General features: G+C 37.2%; 6 non-coding genes across 6 annotated transcripts; all 6 read left to right on the top strand.

Annotated features, from left to right (window-relative positions):
- The first annotated feature begins 2,791 nt into the window (after nt 1-2,791).
- LOC145997892 (U6 spliceosomal RNA) lies at nt 2,792-2,898 on the top strand. The gene has a single exon (XR_014443278.1). It is a non-coding gene; the product is annotated as a U6 spliceosomal RNA (small nuclear RNA).
- Nucleotides 2,899-5,993: 3,095 nt separating this feature from the next.
- Nucleotides 5,994-6,100, top strand: LOC145997890 (U6 spliceosomal RNA). Its single transcript, XR_014443276.1, has one exon. It is a non-coding gene; the product is annotated as a U6 spliceosomal RNA (small nuclear RNA).
- A 3,097-nt stretch (nt 6,101-9,197) lies between these two features.
- LOC145997889 (U6 spliceosomal RNA) lies at nt 9,198-9,304 on the top strand. The gene has a single exon (XR_014443275.1). It is a non-coding gene; the product is annotated as a U6 spliceosomal RNA (small nuclear RNA).
- Nucleotides 9,305-12,680: 3,376 nt separating this feature from the next.
- On the top strand, nt 12,681-12,787 carry LOC145997888 (U6 spliceosomal RNA). The gene has a single exon (XR_014443274.1). It is a non-coding gene; the product is annotated as a U6 spliceosomal RNA (small nuclear RNA).
- A 3,098-nt stretch (nt 12,788-15,885) lies between these two features.
- LOC145997899 (U6 spliceosomal RNA) lies at nt 15,886-15,992 on the top strand. The gene has a single exon (XR_014443285.1). It is a non-coding gene; the product is annotated as a U6 spliceosomal RNA (small nuclear RNA).
- Nucleotides 15,993-19,089: 3,097 nt separating this feature from the next.
- Nucleotides 19,090-19,196, top strand: LOC145997887 (U6 spliceosomal RNA). The gene has a single exon (XR_014443273.1). It is a non-coding gene; the product is annotated as a U6 spliceosomal RNA (small nuclear RNA).
- The last annotated feature ends 499 nt before the right edge of the window (nt 19,197-19,695 follow it).

Here is a 19,695-nt window from a genome sequence, read left to right as displayed (position 1 = left end):
AGCAGGCGTAGCTTATGGAAATCAATTCCGTTGGACCAGGCAGCTTGGAATTCCAAGGTCCACTGTTCACGAGGTCGTGCACATAAAGTTCCGTTTGTTTGCTTCCTAGGTGCAGTTTTTGCACGAAATTAAGCCACATGTCAAGCTGAAAAGACATTGATTCTCCATTGACATTCTGCAAAAGATTTACGTTACCCCTCTAGACTTCTTACTTTGGGGTTACATAGGTGTATTCTGGCCAAAAGATAAATTAACTACAAGAACTGTTGGACAGTATTCGGAAAATTCCTGCCTCTGTAACCCCTCAGATGCTACAAGACACGTGGAGGGTGATCGAATACAGGGTAAACATTGTCCATGCAACAAACGGAGCTCATGGGGAGCTATACTGAGCTATAATGAACTGTAATTGCTTACAATAAAACTCTTTAAGTTTGCCTTCAAAATGTATGTTTTTGTTTCTAGCTACTCGTTACCGTATTAAACAAACGCACTTTTAAAAACTGTCAATCCCATTCCGGACATCCTATATTTTTAGATACGCGACTGTGTGTAAAGGTGAAAAAATATACGTGTTAGTAATAAGTCACCTGAAGAGATATTTGAATTATACATTTTTGAAATTCAGGTGTATGTTACATCGAAACATACAAAATACTTATCAGATGATGTGTTTTCTTCATTTTAAAGTGTAGACTGTAGATGACTTTTAAGACATCGAAAATTTCATATCTGTGTCTATTCATCAGTGACGTGCCGGAGGATTAAGTTTTCAGGAAACTGAATTCCTTTTGTGATCTGCTTTTAATATATTTTTGCAATTTTGACATAATTTTTTATTTTATTTTTGCTAAAACTGAGCAGATAGCACAAAGTGGGAATCGGGCAGGTCCATGAGCTTCGCTAGATGGTCAAACCGGTCAGTCGCCTCCCCTCCATCCCCCTAAATTTTTATCAATAATTTCAAACATCGAAATAAAGAAGGGAAAAGAGACTATATTGTGAAAGCCGATATTAGAAATAAAGTTCCGTTAATTCGTATTCCAACACAAGAGCAAAAATAAAAATTGCACGAGATGGATAAATGAAGTGTAAAATGCAAGAATCAGGTTAAAACTTCAAGTAGTCAGATTCTAGGACATAACTCAAAACAATGATATCTTCTTTCATAATTGTAAAAATGTTATCTTGAAAACGAAAGACGGTGTTCTAAATTTTCTTAATTTACAAAATTCAAACTTACATACATCTATTACGTGCAGAAGCTAGTTTTATTCCTGCACCGAGAATCGAACCCGGGCCTCCTGGGTGAGAGCCAGGTATCCTAGCTACTAGGCCTTGCCGGAGGCGGCGATATTTCAATTCGCCCTTACAGAGCAGAAAGCTGTTTCTCTTGTCTTCCTCACATGTGCTAATTTTTGCTCCATTTGTGCTACAATTACTATTTTCGGAGGAGAAAGGACCATATTTACTTGAATTCTGCACTGGTATGTTTGATACGGTTTCGAGCACTTTCTTGATGTTATTTTGATTCCGATTGACCCGGACGACAACTTTCCTGGCAAGGAAAGTAATGTGAAATCGATAAAGAATTGAATAATTATTAAATATCAAAAAACGATGCGAAATCCAGTTGACGAGAAGAAAAGTTGGAACGAGTTTACAATACCGGACCACTCTCTAATTCTATGAAATTTCGCCTGCTCACTAATTGTGAACTCCTAATCACGAATCTGCATGTAATAATTGGCGGTCGAGTAAGAAAAAAACAAAACCGAAGAAACTAAGATTACTTAACGTAACGTAACCCTACCATAAGAAAAGTAGCTCCACGGAACACGCCATTTTCCCCGAATGGGTGTTACTTATCGCACAACACTTTAGCAACATAGTGTTCTGACGTCACGGGAGAAAGCTTTTTCATGTTAGGCAAGACAAGCCAAAATATTAATTTTTCTTTGTATTTATGATAATGGAACCTAACCTAAAAGGCCCAACCTAACCTCGTAGGAATTCCTCGTCTAACATCAATATTCAAGGTAGCAAGATTGTTGTGCGTAAAGGAAGACCATTAATAAATTGCGAAAGAAAGATGGTTCCGAATTGCTGTGTATGGACAATGACCGTGGTAAATCGCAAGGTTATTTTACAAGTTTTACACGTAAATGTACAATTGTAACAAGTGACCGCCAAATATGAACTACATATACGTCATCAGGACACCGAAATTAGTAAGTAGGCGAAATTTTATAGAAATTTGAGAGTGGTCCGGTATTGTAAACCCATGCCGGAAAGTTTTTGATTAATATTTTAAGAATATTATCATAATTAGTAGCGTGCATAAATTCCTTCAAAGCCGTATGATATGATCGCAATGGAATCTTCGGCAGAAATAAATAAAACATGATTACACAACATATGCTTTGGACAAGTATATTTTGATTCGCAAATTTAGTACCTGGACCCCCGCCGAATACGTCCTGGATTCCACAGTAAATTTTAACACACACATTACATTTCTATTTTGTGGAATTTCATTTTCACGCTTACGTGAAAACTACGAAATTGATGTCGGTCACATTTTGTGAAGCACAATCAATTTATTTATCGATATGAGAATAGATGACACTAGCTAAAGGGTTTTAAATTAAGTTGTACATTTCTTTGATATGATATTCCAGTAGTATGATGTTTATTCTCGCAGTAATGTGTAATTGTATTTCTAACTCTCGCAGTAGATACTTTGATATGTATCCTGACTATATATATGAAACTCCGTGATGAGTTCGACGTACTCGCTTCGGCGGTACATATACTAAAATTGGAACGATACAGAGAAGATTAGCATGGCCCCTGCGCAAGGATGACACGCAAAATCGTGAAGCGTTCCACATTTTTTCCACACCCAGGTATTGAAATATTAATTGAAAAACTTCCTTCGGAACCCCACTTCCCCAAAGAGGGTGTCCGGAATGAGATTGACAGTTTTTAAAAGTGTGTGTGTTATTTTAATACGGTAAGGTGTAGCTAGAAACAAAAACATACATTTTGAAGGCAAACTCAAAGAGTTTTATTGGAAGCACATACAGCTCATTATAGCTCTCCATGGGCTCTGTTTGTTGCATTGAGAATGTCTAGCCAGTATTCAATCTCCCCCCACGTGTTCTGTCGCTCAAACAAAAATTGCTTCGGTGCAGGAAAAAGCAGGCGTAGCTTATGGAAATCAATTCCGTTGGACCAGGCAGCTTGGAATTCCAAGGTCCACTGTTCACGAGGTCGTGCACATAAAGTTCCGTTTGTTTGCTTCCTAGGTGCAGTTTTTGCACGAAATTAAGCCACATGTCAAGCTGAAAAGACATTGATTCTCCATTGACATTCTGCAAAAGATTTACGTTACCCCTCTAGACTTCTTACTTTGGGGTTACATAGGTGTATTCTGGCCAAAAGATAAATTAACTACAAGAACTGTAGGACAGTATTCGGAAAATTCCTGCCTCTGTAACCCCTCAGATGCTACAAGACACGTGGAGGGTGATCGAATACAGGGTAAACATTGTCCATGCAACAAACGGAGCTCATGGGGATCTATACTGAGCTATAATGAACTGTAATTGCTTACAATAAAACTCTTTAAGTTTGCCTTCAAAATGTATGTTTTTGTTTCTAGCTACTCGTTACCGTATTAAACAAACGCACTTTTAAAAACTGTCAATCCCATTCCGGACATCCTATATTTTTAGATACGCGACTGTGTGTAAAGGTGAAAAAATATACGTGTTAGTAATAAGTCACCTGAAGAGATATTTGAATTATACATTTTTGAAATTCAGGTGTATGTTACATCGAAACATACAAAATACTTATCAGATGATGTGTTTTCTTCATTTTAAAGTGTAGACTGTAGATGACTTTTAAGACATCGAAAATTTCATATCTGTGTCTATTCATCAGTGACGTGCCGGAGGATTAAGTTTTCAGGAAACTGAATTCCTTTTGTGATCTGCTTTTAATATATTTTTGCAATTTTGACATAATTTTTTATTTTATTTTTGCTAAAACTGAGCAGATAGCACAAAGTGGGAATCGGGCAGGTCCATGAGCTTCGCTAGATGGTCAAACCGGTCAGTCGCCTCCCCTCCATCCCCCTAAATTTTTATCAATAATTTCAAACATCGAAATAAAGAAGGGAAAAGAGACTATATTGTGAAAGCCGATATTAGAAATAAAGTTCCGTTAATTCGTATTCCAACACAAGAGCAAAAATAAAAATTGCACGAGATGGATAAATGAAGTGTAAAATGCAAGAATCAGGTTAAAACTTCAAGTAGTCAGATTCTAGGACATAACTCAAAACAATGATATCTTCTTTCATAATCGTAAAAATGTTATCTTGAAAACGAAAGACGGTGTTCTAAATTTTCTTAATTTACAAAATTCAAACTTACATACATCTATTACGTGCAGAAGCTAGTTTTATTCCTGCACCGAGAATCGAACCCGGGCCTCCTGGGTGAGAGCCAGGTATCCTAGCTACTAGGCCTTGCCGGAGGCGGCGATATTTCAATTCGCCCTTACAGAGCAGAAAGCTGTTTCTCTTGTCTTCCTCACATGTGCTAATTTTTGCTCCATTTGTGCTACAATTACTATTTTCGGAGGAGAAAGGACCATATTTACTTGAATTCTGCACTGGTATGTTTGATACGGTTTCGAGCACTTTCATGATGTTATTTTGATTCCGATTGACCCGGACGACAACTTTCCTGGCAAGGAAAGTAATGTGAAATCGATAAAGAATTGAATAATTATTAAATATCAAAAAACGATGCGAAATCCAGTTGACGAGAAGAAAAGTTGGACGAGTTTACAATACCGGACCACTCTCTAATTTCTATGAAATTTCGCCTGCTCACTAATTGTGAACTCCTAATCACGAATCTGCATGTAATAATTGGCGGTCGAGTAAGAAAAAAACAAAAACGAAGAAACTAAGATTACTTAACGTAACGTAACCCTACCATAAGAAAAGTAGCTCCACGGAACACGCCATTTTCCCCGAATGGGTGTTACTTATCGCACAACACTTTAGCAACATAGTGTTCTGACGTCACGGGAGAAAGCTTTTTCATGTTAGGCAAGACAAGCCAAAATATTAATTTTTCTTTGTATTTATGATAATGGAACCTAACCTAAAAGGCCCAACCTAACCTCGTAGGAATTCCTCGTCTAACATCAATATTCAAGGTAGCAAGATTGTTGTGCGTAAAGGAAGACCATTAATAAATTGCGAAAGAAAGATGGTTCCGAATTGCTGTGTATGGACAATGACCGTGGTAAATCGCAAGGTTATTTTACAAGTTTTACACGTAAATGTACAATTGTAACAAGTGACCGCCAAATATGAACTACATATACGTCATCAGGACACCGAAATTAGTAAGTAGGCGAAATTTTATAGAAATTTGAGAGTGGTCCGGTATTGTAAACCCATGCCGGAAAGTTTTTGATTAATATTTTAAGAATATTATCATAATTAGTAGCGTGCATAAATTCCTTCAAAGCCGTATGATATGATCGCAATGGAATCTTCGGCAGAAATAAATAAAACATGATTACACAACAAATGCTTTGGACAAGTATATTTTGATTCGCAAATTTAGTACCTGGACCCCCGCCGAATACGTCCTGGATTCCACAGTAAATTTTAACACACACATTACATTTCTATTTTGTGGAATTTCATTTTCACGCTTACGTGAAAACTACGAAATTGATGTCGGTCACATTTTGTGAAGCACAATCAATTTATTTATCGATATGAGAATAGATGACACTAGCTAAAGGGTTTTAAATTAAGTTGTACATTTCTTTGATATGATATTCCAGTAGTATGATGTTTATTCTCGCAGTAATGTGTAATTGTATTTCTAACTCTCGCAGTAGATACTTTGATATGTATCCTGACTATATATATGAAACTCCGTGATGAGTTCGACGTACTCGCTTCGGCGGTACATATACTAAAATTGGAACGATACAGAGAAGATTAGCATGGCCCCTGCGCAAGGATGACACGCAAAATCGTGAAGCGTTCCACATTTTTTCCACACCCAGGTATTGAAATATTAATTGAAAAACTTCCTTCGGAACCCCACTTCCCCAAAGAGGGTGTCCGGAATGAGATTGACAGTTTTTAAAAGTGTGTGTGTTATTTTAATACGGTAAGGTGTAGCTAGAAACAAAAACATACATTTTGAAGGCAAACTCAAAGAGTTTTATTGGAAGCACATACAGCTCATTATAGCTCTCCATGGGCTCTGTTTGTTGCATTGAGAATGTCTAGCCAGTATTCAATCTCCCCCCACGTGTTCTGTCGCTCAAACAAAAATTGCTTCGGTGCAGGAAAAAGCAGGCGTAGCTTATGGAAATCAATTCCGTTGGACCAGGCAGCTTGGAATTCCAAGGTCCACTGTTCACGAGGTCGTGCACATAAAGTTCCGTTTGTTTGCTTCCTAGGTGCAGTTTTTGCACGAAATTAAGCCACATGTCAAGCTGAAAAGACATTGATTCTCCATTGACATTCTGCAAAAGATTTACGTTACCCCTCTAGACTTCTTACTTTGGGGTTACATAGGTGTATTCTGGCCAAAAGATAAATTAACTACAAGAACTGTTGGACAGTATTCGGAAAATTCCTGCCTCTGTAACCCCTCAGATGCTACAAGACACGTGGAGGGTGATCGAATACAGGGTAAACATTGTCCATGCAACAAACGGAGCTCATGGGGATCTATACTGAGCTATAATGAACTGTAATTGCTTACAATAAAACTCTTTAAGTTTGCCTTCAAAATGTATGTTTTTGTTTCTAGCTACTCGTTACCGTATTAAACAAACGCACTTTTAAAAACTGTCAATCCCATTCCGGACATCCTATATTTTTTAGATACGCGACTGTGTGTAAAGGTGAAAAAATATACGTGTTAGTAATAAGTCACCTGAAGAGATATTTGAATTATACATTTTTGAAATTCAGGTGTATGTTACATCGAAACATACAAAATACTTATCAGATGATGTGTTTTCTTCATTTTAAAGTGTAGACTGTAGATGACTTTTAAGACATCGAAAATTTCATATCTGTGTCTATTCATCAGTGAGGTGCCGGAGGATTAAGTTTTCAGGAAACTAAATTCCTTTTGTGATCTGCTTTTAATATATTTTTGCAATTTTGACATAATTTTTTATTTTATTTTTGCTAAAACTGAGGAGATAGCACAAAGTGAGAATCGGGCAGGTCCATGAGCTTCGCTAGATGGTCAAACCGGTCAGTCGCCTCCCCTCCATCCCCCTAAATTTTTATCAACAATTTCAAACATCGAAATAAAGAAGGGAAAAGAGACTATATTGTGAAAGCCGATATTAGAAATAAAGTTCCGTTAATTCGTATTCCAACACAAGAGCAAAAATAAAAATTGCACGAGATGGATAAATGAAGTGTAAAATGCAAGAATCAGGTTAAAACTTCAAGTAGTCAGATTCTAGGACATAACTCAAAACAATGATATCTTCTTTCATAATTGTAAAAATGTTATCTTGAAAACGAAAGACGGTGTTCTAAATTTTCTTAATTTACAAAATTCAAACTTACATACATCTATTACGTGCAGAAGCTAGTTTTATTCCTGCACCGAGAATCGAACCCGGGCCTCCTGGTTGAGAGCCAGGTATCCTAGCTACTAGGCCTTGCCGGAGGCGGCGATATTTCAATTCGCCCTTACAGAGCAGAAAGCTGTTTCTCTTGTCTTCCTCACATGTGCTAATTTTTGCTCCATTTGTGCTACAATTACCATTTTCGGAGGAGAAAGGACCATATTTACTTGAATTCTGCACTGGTATGTTTGATACGGTTTCGAGCACTTTCTTGATGTTCTTTGGTTTCCGATTGACCCGGACGACAACTTTCCTGGCAAGGAAAGTAATGTGAAATCGATAAAGAATTGAATAATTATTAAATATCAAAAAACGATGCGAAATCCAGTTGACGAGAAGAAAAGTTGGAACGAGTTTACAATACCGGACCACTCTCTAATTTCTATGAAATTTCGCCTGCTCACTAATTGTGAACTCCTAATCACGAATCTGCTTGTAATAATTGGCGGTCGAGTAAGAAAAAAACAAAAACGAAGAAACTAAGATTTCTTAACGTAACGTAACCCTACCATAAGAACAGTAGCTCCACGGAACACGCCATTTTCCCCGAATGGGTGTTACTTATCGCACAACACTTTAGCAACATAGTGTTCTGACGTCACGGGAGAAAGCTTTTTCATGTTAGGCAAGACAAGCCAAAATATTAATTTTTCTTTGTATTTATGATAATGGAACCTAACCTAAAAGGCCTAACCTAACCTCGTAGGAATTCCTCGTCTAACATCAATATTCGAGGTAGCAAGATTGTTGTGCGTAAAGGAAGACCATTAATAAATTGCGAAAGAAAGATGGTTCCGAATTGCTGTGTATGGACAATGACCGTGGTAAATCGCAAGGTTATTTTACAAGTTTTACACGTAAATGTACAATTGTAACAAGTGACCGCCAAATATGAACTACATATACGTCATCAGGACACCGAAATTAGTAAGTAGGCGAAATTTTATAGAAATTTGAGAGTGGTCCGGTATTGTAAACCCATGCCGGAAAGTTTTTGATTAATATTTTAAGAATATTATCATAATTAGTAGCGTGCATAAATTCCTTCAAAGCCGTATGATGTGATCGCAATGGAATCTTCGGCAGAAATAAATAAAACATGATTACACAACAAATGCTTTGGACAAGTATATTTTGATTCGCAAATTTAGTACCTGGACCCCCGCCGAATACGTCCTGGATTCCACAGTAAATTTTAACACACACATTACATTTCTATTTTGTGGAATTTCATTTTCACGCTTACGTGAAAACTACGAAATTGATGTCGGTCACATTTTGTGAAGCACAATCAATTTATTTATCGATATGAGAATAGATGACACTAGCTAAAGGGTTTTAAATTAAGTTGTACATTTCTTTGATATGATATTCCAGTAGTATGATGTTTATTCTCGCAGTAATGTGTAATTGTATTTCTAACTCTCGCAGTAGATACTTTGATATGTATCCTGACTATATATATGAAAATCCGTGATGAGTTCGACGTACTCGCTTCGGCGGTACATATACTAAAATTGGAACGATACAGAGAAGATTAGCATGGCCCCTGCGCAAGGATGACACGCAAAATCGTGAAGCGTTCCACATTTTTTCCACACCCAGGTATTGAAATATTAATTGAAAAACTTCCTTCGGAACCCCACTTCCCCAAAGAGGGTGTCCGGAATGAGATTGACAGTTTTTAAAAGTGTGTGTGTTATTTTAACACGGTAAGGTGTAGCTAGAAACAAAAACATACATTTTGAAGGCAAACTCAAAGAGTTTTATTGGAAGCACATACAGCTCATTATAGCTCTCCATGGGCTCTGTTTGTTGCATTGAGAATGTCTAGCCAGTATTCAATCTCCCTCCACGTGTTCTGTCGCTCAAACAAAAATTGCTTCGGTGTCGGAAAAAGCAGGCGTAGCTTATGGAAATCAATACAGTGGACCAGGCAGCTTGGAATTCCAAGGTCCACTGTTCACGTGCACAAAAATTTCCGTTTGTTTGCTTCCTAGGTGTAGTTTTTGCACGAAATTAAGCCACATGTCAAGCTGAAGAGACATTGATTCTCCATTGACATTCTGCAAAAGATTTACGTTACCCCTCTAGATTTCTTACTTTGGGTTTACATAGGTGTATTCTGGCCATAAGATAAATGAACTACAAGAACTGTAGGACAGTATTCGGAAAGCTCCTGCCTCTGTAACCCCTCAGATGCTACAAGACACGTGGAGGGTGATCGAATACAAGGTAAACATTGTCCATGCAACAAACGGAGCTCATGGGGAGAAATATAAATATGCTGACCAAGGCAGTAATTTTTTTTTTTATTAAAAACATAAACTAAACGTAACGTTTCAACCTTCTAGCAAGGTCTTCATCAGACTCTGTATCAAGTACAAAAAACAACTTTTGTACTTGATACAGAGTCTGATGAAGATCTTGCTAGAAGGTTGAAACGTTACGTTTAGTTTATGTTTTTAATAAAAAAATATATTACTGCCTTGGTCAGCATATTTATATTTTTTCATAATAATGGAAACAAGGCTTAATGGTGTTATAACTCATGGGGAGCTATACTGAGCTATAATGAACTGTAATTGCTTACAATAAAACTCTTTAAGTTTGCCTTCAAAATGTATGTTTTTGTTTCTAGCTACTCGTTACCGTATTAAACAAACGCACTTTTAAAAACTTTCAATCCCATTCCGGACACCCTATATTTTTAGATACGCGACTGTGTGTAAAGGTGAAAAAATATACGTGTTAGTAATAAGTCACCTGAAGAGATATTTGAATTATACATTTTTGAAATTCAGGTGTATGTTACATCGAAAAATACAAAATAAATATCAGATGATGTGTTTTCTTCATTTTAAAGTGTAGACTGTAGATGACTTTTAAGACATCGAAAATTTCATATCTGTGTCTATTCATCAGTGACGTGCCGGAGGATTAAGTTTTCAGGAAACTAAATTCCTTTTGTGATCTGCTTTTAATATATTTTTGCAATTTTGACATAATTTTTTATTTTATTTTTGCTAAAACTGAGGAGATAGCACAAAGTGGGAATCGGGCAGGTCCATGAGCTTCGCTAGATGGTCAAACCGGTCAGTCGCCTCCCCTCCATCCCCCTAATTTTTTATCAACAATTTCAAACATCGAAATAAAGAAGGGAAAAGAGACTATATTGTGAAAGCCGATATTAGAAACAAAGTTTCGTTAATTCGTATTCCAACACAAGAGCAAAAATAAAAATTGCACGAGATGGATAAATGAAGTGTAAAATGCAAGAATCAGGTTAAAACTTCAAGTAGTCAGATTCTAGGACATAACTCAAAACAATGATATCTTCTTTCGTAATATGTAAAAAATGTTATCTTGAAAACTAAAGACGGTGTTCTAAATTTTCTTAATTTACAAAATTCAAACTTACATACATCTATTACGTGCAGAAGCTAGTCTTATTCCTGCACCGAGAATCGAACCCGGGCCTCCTGGGTGAGAGCCAGGTATCCTAGCTACTAGGCCTTGCCGGAGGCGGCGACATTTCAATTCGCCCTTACAGAGCAGAAAGCTGTTTCTCTTGTCTTCCTCACATGTGCTAATTTTTGCTCCATTTGTGCTACAATTTCTATTTTCGGAGGAGAAAGGACCATATTTACTTGAATTCTGCACTGGTATGTTTGATACGGTTTCGAGCACTTTCTTGATGTTCTTTTGTTTCCGATTGACCCGGACGACAACTTTCCTGGCAAGGAAAGTAATGTGAAATCGATAAAGAATTGAATAATTATTAAATATCAAAAAACGATGCGGAATCCAGTTGACGAGAAGAAAAGTTGGAACGAGTTTAAAATACCGGACCACTCTCTAATTTCTATGAAATTTCGCCTGCTCACTAATTGTGAACTCCTAATCACGAATCTGCATGTAATAATTGGCGGTCGAGTAAGAAAAAAACAAAACCGAAGAAACTAAGATTTCTTAACGTAACGTAACCCTACCATAAGAACAGTAGCTCCACGGAACACGCCATTTTCCCCGAATGGGTGTTACTTATCGCACAACACTTTAGCAACATAGTGTTCTGACGTCACGGGAGAAAGCTTTTTCATGTTAGGCAAGACAAGCCAAAATATTAATTTTTCTTTGTATTTATGATAATGGAACATAACCTAAAAGGCCTAACCTAACCTCGTAGGAATTCCTCGTCTAACATCAATATTCAAGGTATCAAGATTGTTGTGCGTAAAGAAAGACCATTAATAAATTGCGAAAGAAAGATGGTTCCGAATTGCTGTGTATGGACAATGACCGTGGTAAATCGCAAGGTTATTTTACAAGTTTTACACGTAAATGTACAATTGTAACAAGTGACCGCCAAATATGAACTACATATACGTCATCAGGACACCGAAATTAGTAAGTAGGCGAAATTTTATAGAAATTTGAGAGTGGTCCGGTATTGTAAACCCATGCCGGAAAGTTTTTGATTAATATTTTAAGAATATTATCATAATTAGTAGCGTGCATAAGTTCCTTCAAAGCCGTATGATATGATCGCAATGGAATCTTCGGCAGAAATAAATAAAACATGATTACACAACAAATGCTTTGGACAAGTGTATTTTGTTTCGCAAATTTAGTACCTGGACCCCCGCCGAATACGTCCTGGATTCCACAGTAAATTTTAACACACACATTACATTTCTATTTTGTAGAATTTCATTTTCACGCTTACGTGAAAACTACGAAATTGATGTCGGTCACATTTTGTGAAGCACAATCAATTTATTTATCGATATGAGAATAGATGACACTAGCTAAAGGGTTTTAAATTAAGTTGTACATTTCTTTGATATGATATTCCAGTAGTATGATGTTTATTCTCGCAGTAATGTGTAATTGTATTTCTAACTCTCGCAGTAGATACTTTGATATGTATCCTGACTATATATATGAAACTCCGTGATGAGTTCGACGTACTCGCTTCGGCGGTACATATACTAAAATTGGAACGATACAGAGAAGATTAGCATGGCCCCTGCGCAAGGATGACACGCAAAATCGTGAAGCGTTCCACATTTTTTCCACACCCAGGTATTGAAATATTAATTGAAAAACTTCCTTCGGAACCCCACTTCCCCAAAGAGGGTGTCCGGAATGAGATTGACAGTTTTTAAAAGTGTGTGTGTTATTTTAATACGGTAAGGTGTAGCTAGAAACAAAAACATACATTTTGAAGGCAAACTCAAAGAGTTTTATTGGAAGCACATACAGCTCATTATAGCTCTCCATGGGCTCTGTTTGTTGCATTGAGAATGTCTAGCCAGTATTCAATCTCCCCCCACGTGTTCTGTCGCTCAAACAAAAATTGCTTCGGTGCAGGAAAAAGCAGGCGTAGCTTATGGAAATCAATTCCGCTGGACCAGGCAGCTTGGAATTCCAAGGTCCACTGTTCACGACGTCGTGCACAAAAATTTCCGTTTGCTTGCTTCCTAGGTGCAGTTTTTGCACGAAATTAAGCCACATGTCAAGCTGAAAAGACATTGATTCTCCATTGACATTCTGCAAAAGATTTACGTTACCCCTCTAGACTTCTTACTTTGGGGTTACATAGGTGTATTCTGGCCAAAAGATAAATGAACTACAAGAACTGTTGGACAGTATTCGGAAACCTCCTGCCTCTGTAACCCCTCAGATGCTACAAGACACGTGGAGGGTGATCGAATACAGGGTAAACATTGTCCATGCTACAAACGGAGCTCATGGGGAGCTATACTGAGCTATAATGAACTGTAATTGCTTACAATAAAACTCTTTAAGTTTGCCTTCAAAATGTATGTTTTTGTTTCTAGCTTCTCGTTACCGTATTAAACAAACGCACTTTTAAAAACTGTCAATCCCATTCCGGACACCCTATATTTTTAGATACGCGACTGTGTGTAAAGGTGAAAAAATATACGTGTTAGTAATAAGTCACCTGAAGAGATATTTGAATTATACATTTTTGAAATTCAGGTTTATGTTACATCGAAACATACAAAATACTTACCAGATGATGTGTTTTCTTCATTTTGAAGTGTAGACTGTAAATGACTTTTAAGACATCGAAAATTTCATATCTGTGTCTATTCATCAGTGACGTGCCGGAGGATTAAGTTTTCAGGAAACTAAATTCCTTTTGTGATCTGCTTTTAATATATTTTTGCAATTTTGACATAATTTTTTATTTTATTTTTGCTAAAACTGAGGAGATAGCACAAACTGGGAATCCGGCAGGTCCATGAGCTTCGCTAGATGGTCAAACCGGTCAGTCGCCTCCCCTCCATCCCCCTAATTTTTTATCAACAATTTCAAACATCGAAATAAAGAAGGGAAAAAGAGACTATATTGTGAAACCCGATATTAGAAACAAAGTTCCGTTAATTCGTATTCCAACACAAGAGCAAAAATAAAAATTGCACGAGATGGATAAATGAAGTGTAAAATGCAAGAATCAGGTTAAAACTTCAAGTAGTCAGATTCTAGGACATAACTCAAAACAATGATATCTTCTTTCATAATTGTAAAAAATGTTATCTTGAAAACGAAAGACGGTGTTCTAAATTTTCCTAATTTACAAAATTAAAACTTACATACATCTATTACGTGCAGAAGCTAGTCTTATTCCTGCACCGAGAATCGAACCCGGGCCTCCTGGGTGAGAGCCAGGTATCCTAGCTACTAGGCCTTGCCGGAGGCGGCGACATTTCAATTCGCCCTTACAGAGCAGAAAGCTGTTTCTCTTGTCTTCCTCACATGTGCTAATTTTTGCTCCATTTGTGCTACAGTTTCTATTTTCGGAGGAGAAAGGACCATATTTACTTGAATTCTGCACTGTTATGTTTGATACGGTTTCGAGCACTTTCTTGATGTTCTTTTGTTTCCGATTGACCCGGACGACAACTTTCCTGGCAAGGAAAGTAATGTGAAATCGATAAAGAATTGAATAATTATTAAATATCAAAAAACTATGCGGAATCCAGTTGACGAGAAGAAAAGTTGGAACGAGTTTACAATACCAGACCACTCTCTAATTTCTATGAAATTTCGCCTGCTCACTAATTGTGAACTCCTAATCACGTATCTGCATGTAATAATTGGCGGTCGAGTAAGAAAAAAACAAAAACGAAGAAACTAAGATTTCTTAACGTAACGTAACCCTACCATAAGAACAGTAGCTCCACGGAACACGCCATTTTCCCCGAATGGGTGTTACTTATCGCACAACACTTTAGCAACATAGTGTTCTGACGTCACGGGAGAAAGCTTTTTCATGTTAGGCAAGACAAGCCAAAATATTAATTTTTCTTTGTATTTATGATAATGGAACCTAACCTAAAAGGCCTAACCTAACCTCGTAGGAATTCCTCGTCTATCTTCAATATTCAAGGTAGCAAGATTTTTGTGCGTAAAGGAAGACCATTAATAAATTGCGAAAGAAAGATGGTTCCGAATTGCTGTGTATGGACAATGACCGTGGTAAATCGCAAGGTTATTTTACAAGTTTTACACGTAAATGTACAATTGTAACAAGTGACCGCCAAATATGAACTACATATACGTCATCAGGACACCGAAATTAGTAAGTAGGCGAAATTTTATAGAAATTTGAGAGTGGTCCGGTATTGTAAACCCATGCCGGAAAGTTTTTGATTAATATTTTAAGAATATTATCATAATTAGTAGCGTGCATAAATTCCTTCAAAGCCGTATGATATGATCGCAATGGAATCTTCGGCAGAAATAAATAAAACATGATTACACAACAAATGCTTTGGACAAGTATATTTTGATTCGCAAATTTAGTACCTGGACCCCCGCCGAATACGTCCTGGATTCCACAGTAAATTTTAACACACACATTACATTTCTATTTTGTGGAATTTCATTTTCACGCTTACGTGAAAACTACGAAATTGATGTCGGTCACATTTTGTGAAGCACAATCAATTTATTTATCGATATGAGAATAGATGACACTAGCTAAAGGGTTTTAAATTAAGTTGTACATTTCTTTGATATGATATTCCAGTAGTATGATGTTTATTCTCGCAGTAATGTGTAATTGTATTTCTAACTCTCGCAGTAGATACTTTGATATGTATCCTGACTATATATATGAGACTCCGTGATGAGTTCGACGTACTCGCTTCGGCGGTACATATACTAAAATTGGAACGATACAGAGAAGATTAGCATGGCCCCTGCGCAAGAATGACACGCAAAATCGTGAAGCGTTCCACATTTTTTCCACACCCAGGTATTGAAATATTAATTGAAAAACTACCTTCGGAACCCCACTTCCCCAAAGAGGGTGTCCGGAATGAGATTGACAGTTTTTAAAAGTGTGTGTGTTATTTTAATACGGTAAGGTGTAGCTAGAAACAAAAACATACATTTTGAAGGCAAACTCAAAGAGTTTTATTGGAAGCACATACAGCTCATTATAGCTCTCCATGGGCTCTGTTTGTTGCATTGAGAATGTCTAGCCAGTATTCAATCTCCCCCCACGTGTTCTGTCGCTCAAACAAAAATTGCTTCGGTGCAGGAAAAAGCAGGCGTAGCTTATGGAAATCAATTCCGCTGGACCAGGCAGCTTGGAATTCCAAGGTCCACTGTTCACGAGGTCGTGCACAAAAATTTCCGTTTGCTTGCTTCCTAGGTGCAGTTTTTGCACGAAATTAAGCCACATGTCAAGCTGAAAAGACATTGATTCTCCATTGACATTCTGCAAAAGATTTACGTTACCCCTCTAGACTTCTTACTTTGGGGTTACATAGGTGTATTCTGGCCAAAAGATAAATGAACTACAAGAACTGTTGGACAGTATTCGGAAACCTCCTGCCTCTGTAACCCCTCAGATGCTACAAGACACGTGGAGGGTGATCGAATACAGGGTAAACATTGTCCATGCTACAAACGGAGCTCATGGGGAGCTATACTGAGTTATAATGAACTGTAATTGCTTACAATAAAACTCTTTAAGTTTGCCTTCAAAATGTATGTTTTTGTTTCTAGCTACTCGTTACCGTATTAAACAAACGCACTTTTAAAAACTGTCAATCCCATTCCGGACACCCTATATTTTTAGATACGCGACTGTGTGTAAAGTTGAAAAAAAATACGTGTTAGTAATAAGTCACCTGAAGAGATATTTGAATTATACATTTTTGAAATTCAGGTATATGTTACATCGAAACATACAAAATACTTATCAGGTGATGTGTTTTCTTCATTTTAAAGTGTAGACTGTAGATGAATTTTAAGACATCGAAAATTTCATATCTGTGTCTATTCATCAGTGACGTGCCGGAGGATTAAGTTTTCAGGAAACTAAATTCCTTTTGTGATCTGCTTTTAATATATTTTTGCAATTTTGACATAATTTTTTATTTTATTTTTGCTAAAACTGAGGAGATAGCACAAACTGGGAATCGGGCAGGTCCATGAGCTTCGCTAGATGGTCAAACCGGTCAGTCGCCTCCCCTCCATCCCCCTAATTTTTTATCAACAATTTCAAACATCGAAATAAAGAAGGGAAAAGAGACTATATTGTGAAAGCCGATATTAGAAACAAAGTTTCGTTAATTCGTATTCCAACACAAGAGCAAAAATAAAAATTGCACGAGATGGATAAATGAAGTGTAAAATGCAAGAATCAGGTTAAAACTTCAAGTAGTCAGATTCTAGGACATAACTCAAAACAATGATATCTTCTTTCATAATTGTAAAAAATGTTATCTTGAAAACGAAAGACGGTGTTCTAAATTTTCCTAATTTACAAAATTAAAACTTACATACATCTATTACGTGCAGAAGCTAGTTTTATTCCTGCACCGAGAATCGAACCCGGGCCTCCTGGGTGAGAGCCAGGTATCCTAGCTACTAGGCCTTGCCGGAGGCGGCGACATTTCAATTCGCCCTTACAGAGCAGAAAGCTGTTTCTCTTGTCTTCCTCACATGTGCTAATTTTTGCTCCATTTGTGCTACAATTTCTATTTTCGGAGGAGAAAGGACCATATTTACTTGAATTCTGCACTGTTATGTTTGATACGGTTTCGAGCACTTTCTTGATGTTCTTTTGTTTCCGATTGACCCGGACGACAACTTTCCTGGCAAGGAAAGTAATGTGAAATCGATAAAGAATTGAATAATTATTAAATATCAAAAAACTATGCGGAATCCAGTTGACGAGAAGAAAAGTTGGAACGAGTTTACAATACCAGACCACTCTCTAATTTCTATGAAATTTCGCCTGCTCACTAATTGTGAACTCCTAATCACGTATCTGCATGTAATAATTGGCGGTCGAGTAAGAAAAAAACAAAAACGAAGAAACTAAGATTTCTTAACGTAACGTAACCCTACCATAAGAACAGTAGCTCCACGGAACACGCCATTTTCCCCGAATGGGTGTTACTTATCGCACAACACTTTAGCAACATAGTGTTCTGACGTCACGGGAGAAAGCTTTTTCATGTTAGGCAAGACAAGCCAAAATATTAATTTTTCTTTGTATTTATGATAATGGAACCTAACCTAAAAGGCCTAACCTAACCTCGTAGGAATTCCTCGTCTAACTTCAATATTCAAGGTAGCAAGATTGTTGTGCGTAAAGGAAGACCATTAATAAATTGCGAAAGAAAGATGGTTCCGAATTGCTGTGTATGGACAATGACCGTGGTAAATCGCAAGGTTATTTTACAAGTTTTACACGTAAATGTACAATTGTAACAAGTGACCGCCAAATATGAACTACATATACGTCATCAGGACACCGAAATTAGTAAGTAGGCGAAATTTTATAGAAATTTGAGAGTGGTCCGGTATTGTAAACCCATGCCGGAAAGTTTTTGATTAATATTTTAAGAATATTATCATAATTAGTAGCGTGCATAAATTCCTTCAAAGCCGTATGATATGATCGCAATGGAATCTTCGGCAGAAATAAATAAAACATGATTACACAACAAATGCTTTGGACAAGTATATTTTGATTCGCAAATTTAGTACCTGAACCCCCGCCGAATACGTCCTGGATTCCACAGTAAATTTTAACACACGCATTACATTTCTATTTTGTGGAATTTCATTTTCACGCTTACGTGAAAACTACGAAATTGATGTCGGTCACATTTTGTGAAGCACAATCAATTTATTTATCGATATGAGAATAGATGACACTAGCTAAAGGGTTTTAAATTAAGTTGTACATTTCTTTGATATGATATTCCAGTAGTATGATGTTTATTCTCGCAGTAATGTGTAATTGTATTTCTAACTCTCGCAGTAGATACTTTGATATGTATCCTGACTATATATATGAAACTCAGTGATGAGTTCGACGTACTCGCTTCGGCGGTACATATACTAAAATTGGAACGATACAGAGAAGATTAGCATGGCCCCTGCGCAAGGATGACACGCAAAATCGTGAAGCGTTCCACATTTTTTTCCACACCCAGGTATTGAAATATTAATTGAAAAACTTCCTTCGGAACCCCACTTCCCCAAAGAGGGTGTCCGGAATGAGATTGACAGTTTTTAAAAGTGTGTGTGTTATTTTAATACGGTAAGGTGTAGCTAGAAACAAAAACATACATTTTGAAGGCAAACTCAAAGAGTTTTATTGGAAGCACATACAGCTCATTATAGCTCTCCATGGGTTCTATTTGTTGCATTGAGAATGTCTAGCCAGGATTCAATCTCCCTCCACGTGTTCTGTCGCTCAAACAAAAATTGCTTCGGTGTCGGAAAAAGCAGGCGTAGCTTATGGAAATCAATACAGTGGACCAGGCAGCTTGGAATTCCAAGGTCCACTGTTCACGAGGTCGTGCACAAAAAGTTCCGTTTGTTTGCTTCCTAGGTGCAGTTTTTGCACGAAATTAAGACACATGTCAAGCTGAAAAGACATTGTGTCTCCATTGACATTCTGCAAAAGGTTTACGTTAC

This window comes from Lepisma saccharinum, chromosome 13 (assembly GCF_977018435.1).
Source record: "Lepisma saccharinum chromosome 13, izLepSacc3.1, whole genome shotgun sequence".
NCBI lineage: Eukaryota > Metazoa > Arthropoda > Insecta > Zygentoma > Lepismatidae > Lepisma > Lepisma saccharinum.
Note: the sequence above shows the minus strand (reverse complement) of the source record. Positions and strands in the feature narration are given on the sequence as shown.